The sequence below is a fragment of the Lathyrus oleraceus genome, chromosome 2 (genome assembly GCF_024323335.1).
Source record: "Lathyrus oleraceus cultivar Zhongwan6 chromosome 2, CAAS_Psat_ZW6_1.0, whole genome shotgun sequence".
Classification (NCBI taxonomy): Eukaryota; Viridiplantae; Streptophyta; class Magnoliopsida; order Fabales; family Fabaceae; genus Lathyrus; species Lathyrus oleraceus.
This window is the reverse complement of record NC_066580.1, coordinates 8,409,008-8,414,552: the sequence shown is the minus strand read 5'-3', so window position 1 is coordinate 8,414,552 and position 5,545 is coordinate 8,409,008. Positions and strand designations below refer to the sequence as shown.

At 37.0% G+C, this 5,545-nt stretch overlaps 1 non-coding gene across 1 annotated transcript; it reads right to left on the bottom strand.

The window, feature by feature from the left end:
- Positions 1 to 5,051: 5,051 nt before the first annotated feature.
- LOC127124880 (small nucleolar RNA R71) lies at positions 5,052 to 5,158 on the bottom strand. Its single transcript, XR_007804358.1, has one exon. It is a non-coding gene; the product is annotated as a small nucleolar RNA R71 (small nucleolar RNA).
- Between the last annotated feature and the right edge of the window lie 387 nt (positions 5,159 to 5,545).

The following is a 5,545-nucleotide window of genomic DNA, read 5'->3' as shown; positions in this document are numbered from 1 at the left end:
ATTCTCGTTCCAGACGAGATACGTAGGCATAGGATGCGACGTCCTATCGAGCTCCCTTCTTCTTAACCCCACCTGTGTTGCCTTAGCGTGTGTGTATGATGTTTGTCTGTTTGTTTAGCAACCTATTCTTTCTTTTAGAACGTGGATCCCGTCGAGTACGACGGACGTGAGGGGTGCTAATACCTTCCCCTTGCGTAACCGACTCCCTTACCCTTTCTCTTTGGTCGCGAGACCATTTCCTTTCCAGGTTTCTCTGAGCGTTTCCTTTCCCTATCTTGGGATAAATAACGCGCAGTGGCGGCTCTGTGTTGTGTTTTTGTTTCAGCCTGCCGGTTGTTTTTTCGCGGATGCGACACATACCACACACAAAAAAGAATATGCAAAAGGTGTGGCCTAATCTCATCCATACTCATGTCAATTTTTCAATCAACTAGCATTAGAAATTTGAGATGTCATAGGCCGAATGAAATGAATGAATTAAGAAGAGGAATGAGATGAAGTGGGAAGGGGATGAATGAGATCACAAATTGGTCAAAGGAGGACTTTTACCAATTTAATATCATTCATTCATTTTGGGAGATAGAATGTACATTCCATCAATCCCCGAAATCCAATGATATTAATTTGACAAAGTCAAATCAACCTTGACCAAGACCCAACAACAATAAGCAAACTCAAACAAGTCAATACAAGTGGTCAACAAAAATAATTGGCATTTATTCAATTAAAAATAATAAAATAGTGCATTTAAATCAAATATGTTTTGTCCAATTCCTAAAATCTCATCAAAACACCAAAGAAATGGCCATGGGATTTATCATAGGTCAAACAAGGTCAAAGGACCTTGGATAAAAAATTTCATAATTTTTGGATATTTAAAAATATTTTTAAACAATTAAAAACAAATGAAAAATCTATTAATTTATGAAAAATATTAATAATGATCCAAAAAATAATTTTAATTCCGAATATGAAAGAGAAAAATATTTGAATTTTTTTGGTGAAAGTCCCATATTTTTTGGATCAATATTGAATTTAATATGAATTATTGAAGAAAATGCAATTAAAATAAAAATTCAGAAAATCTAAATTACGTGGACCATCAGATCTCCCTCATTAATTGAGGTGGCAGATCAGATGGTCCCTAGTGCGCGTTCCACATGGACTTGAGTCAACAGCGCTGCAACTTGGGTAATCAACACCAACGATCAAGATTAAAACGTGAGGGAAGGATCATGTGGTTCAAAGTCTTGCCAAGTCATCGCTGGAGCCAGAGCTCCGGTCATCTTCTCCGGTGGACCTCACCGGACTGGTCCACCATGAACCATCACCATTCACAAGGACATGATCTTAAAGAAAAAATGGCACTGAGCTCGAATCTGACCTCCATTCACTCCAATTCCAAGTATATTGAGAGATACATGGAATTGAAATTTGAGGTACATGAACTGAGTTGCTTCAATTTGACCTCAAAGCAACTCAAACTTCTTGCCTACATTGGTAGGACTTCAGACAACCAAAGAATCAATAGAATTGAGTAAGAATTTGAGAGAATCGAAGAGTTTAAAATTTCTGGAAAATACCTTCAATGAAGGTCTGAATTCAGTTGATCTTGATCTTGCTTGTACTTGATCTCACTCCACTTGCTTGCAGGAGAAGGATTGAATGGTTAAAAAGGTATGGATTCCTGGAGAATTGAATTCCAAAACAGTGGAGATTCAAGCTCAAATTCAAGAGAATTTTTTTGGCTTATCCTTTGAGAAATGAGGGTTTGGAATGGGGAATCAAAGCTGGCGCGAAGGTCCTCCTATTTCTGAGCAATTGAAGCTCTATTTATAGGTGAAATGGTTGATAATTGCACACTCTCATTCACTTTCCAATTTTGGCAAATGGTGATGCAATGGTGCATGGGCATGCATAGGCCCATGAAATGATTGCTAGAGGCCCACAAGTGAAGATCAAATGCTCTAAAGTAAGCTTGGATTGCAAGGCAAATGCACATTGATGTTTGAAGCTTGATCCTTGCCAAGTGATGTCACCCTGTTTAAGCCAAGCGCATCCTATGCATTTCTTGTCCAAAATGAATGAATTTGAGCTCTTTGAAAAGGTGAGATCAAGAGGAACAACTTTAATTTTCAACACTTTTTCATTTGGAGCTTGGAACTTGGAGAAATTTGAGGTGGAAGTTTGGAAATTTTTTACATATCAATTTTTTTCTAAGTGTCAAGCCATATGTCTCAATATTCCACCTTGCTTAACTTTTTATATGAGCTTCAAATGAGAAAAGTGTCTTCATAAAAGTTATATCTATCTCAAAGACCTTAAAAATGGTCACAAATTTCATGTTATTTGGATTTTCAATGATAGAGTTACGCATTTTTGAAGTTTGGAAAAATCACTTGATCAATGGTATAGGTCAAAAGTGACCTATAATGTAGCCTCATATCACATGCTCAAAAAAGTTGAATTAGATCCCACTCCAAACATAAAAGTTAAAGTAGACACATTGAATTTGATTGTTCAACTTGTAAATATTTCATATCATAAAAATTGAGCAAGTTATGGCCTTGAGAAGTTGAATTTCAAATTAGGGTTTAGACAAAAGGACCTATAATGTTTCAACATAGAAAATGATTTTTCAAGAAAATATAGCTCTAGGTCTAAACATGAAAGTTGTTTGGAATGTCATTTAGAGTAAGTTTTCTCTTGGAATAATTTTCATATGGTGAAAATTATAGGAGATAAGGTCTAGGGAGACCCAGTTTTGATCAGATGAATCCATCTGGCCAACCACCAACAACCAATTTGCTAATTTCCAATTCTCTTGACTTTCTTGGCTCATGGTAGATCATATATGCATAATATGATAAATTTTGAAGTGTCCCTTGATAAATTTGATCAATTGGTGAGATAGCTTGTTGGAGAAGTTACTCAAGATACCCAGTCAAACTAGGGTTTCCAAGGCAAATCACCCTCAAACTCTTGAAGAAAACTTGATCAATATAACATGTAGATAACATTGGGACTCATGTATGATGTTCATAATCATTCTTGAATCAATTCTTGGTTGTGCTCTTTGTTCATGAGGGTCTCAGACCCTAGATGTGAACTTGATGAATCAATGAGATCATGCCCTTCCTACAAAAGAGTTAGGCAAATGCAAGGACATATTTTTGGTATTTTGGTTAGTGAAATGATAAAATACAAGTATGATATAATCACAAAGTGCTTGGTGATCTCTCCCAAAACAAACCCAATGAAAGAGGGGTAAGGAGGATGCCAATGTATGATCCCAATGTTGATGCTTATGATGAAATTGCATGAGGGATCTTAGGGTCATAATTGGGGTCTTACAATAGGTCGTTCTAGTTCACTTCTAAATCGTCCAACTTAGTTTATAACACTAAGACAATAATATCATCTGTAAAAGTGGTAATCCGTCACATCGAGGGGTTATCGCACCTTAGTGTAATTGAGTTGGAGCACTTTGATTTTGCCGTCATCTTTATTTTCAAAGTCAAAGGTTCATTTACTTCCTTGTACCAGATTTAAAGCCTCCGTTTGGAGCAGGTTCTAATTGAATCGCCTTTTTATTTTACTTGCCATGCCTTACTTTATTTAATTCCTTGTCATGCTTTACTTTATTTAATTTCCTGTTGTTGTCTTTACTTTATTTAATTTCCTGCCATTGTCTTTACTTTATTTAATTTTCTCGCCATTATCTTTATTGCTCGTTTTAATTGTTTTACACGCTTTACTTGTTCTTCACGCCTTACATTCTAATTTTTTTTCATCATGTTCAATATCGTTGTATTTGTTTGTATTACCATGTCTGGCTAAATCTTTCAAAGGTTAGAACGTAAAGATCGCGGTTAAAGAGATGTTTCACATATTCCATTTGTAGAAATGCTTTAGGGGCTGTTTTGATTTTTGATTCGAGTTTTCTGAAACAAACTTGGTTAATTTTAGCTACTCAAGGAGTGCGAAAGCACCCTGACTTAGTTAACTAGGAATTTTTATCACTTTAAGGAAAAACGATTTTTGAAACTGCTTTCAGACGCGTTGATAGATTTAAAATCAGGAAACTCCTTGGGTAAACTTTCCGAATCAAAATCACTTTCCGACTAAGCTTACGAGTCTTATTTCTTAAAAATAGGTTTACTACTTTAGCGTTCTGCGCACCTTTTATAAGTGACAATAAAAGGCCTTAATTTAAGGGTAAACTCGGTTCTGAATACGCAAAAGCGACAATTCTTGTTAAATGGATTCTTTTCAAGAGTAGAAAATATTGCCCTATAAGTAGTCCTATTTAGACAATCGAAGCATCGTTTAACTAACGTGAAATACATTAAAGCCTATCTTTATCTGCACTGTATTTATCATTTTCTTTATTTACTGTTATTTTGCGACATCAATATCTCATTTGTACCGCCTTAGATAAACATCGTAACAATAGTAATTGATAGATTGACGATTTGGTCTCTGTGGGATCGATAATCTTTTATATTACTCTGACGCGATTCGTGCACTTGCAAATATAACGATCAAGTTTTTGGCGCCGTTGCCGAGGACCAACTTCGTCAAATTTCGTACCTTGTTGTTACACCGTCTAGACTAAGGCATTATTAGCCGGTAAATGCGAAGAACCCGTAGTACCGGAAATTTAGTAGATCCTTTAGCGGAACCCGAATGTTACACTCATACACGCCTCTTACTCATCCGAATTAAGAAAGCTATGGCCGAGAATCGCGACCGGCGACCTCTTAAGGAATTTTCCCAACCCTCTGATGAGGAACCTAGTTCTAGTATAGTAAACCCCCTCATTCCTGCCAACAATTTCGAACTAAAACCATATTTACTGCAATTAGTGCAACAAAACCAATTTGCGGGTCTCGCTACTGAGAACCCAAATCAACATTTAAAAGTCTTTATCCAACTAGCCGACACCTTTAAATCCAACGGTGCTTCACCTGATGCGATTCATTTAAGATTATTTCCTTTCTCTTAAGAGAGTATTCCTTGCTAGATATTTTCCCCCTAGTAAGACTGTTGTTCTTCGAAACCAAATAACTAGATTTACTCAAAACTAAGGAGAATCATTTTTTGAAACTTGGGAGAGATACAAGGAGCTGTCAAGAGTCTGTCCACACCATGGCCTAGAACAATGGCTGATCGTTCATACCTTCTACAATGTACTCCATTATAACACAAAGATGAGCATCGACGATGCCGCTGGTGGCACGTTGATGAACAAACCTTACCCTGAAGCTTGTGACCTGATTGAGGATATGGCCCAAAACCATGACCAATGGGGAACTGAACGAGCATCAGTAGAGAAAAAGGAGACCCAAGGTGGAATACATGAGATAAGTTCTATGGACATGATGCACGCGAAAATGGACGCTTTAGCCCTTAAGGTCGAACATATTTCTACAAACTCTATCACCGCAGCGGTAGTCCACCCAGAGTGTGAACTTTGTGGATCTAAAGGACACGAATCGGCGGAATGTAACCTTTTGAACGACCTGAACACCGACCAAGTGAA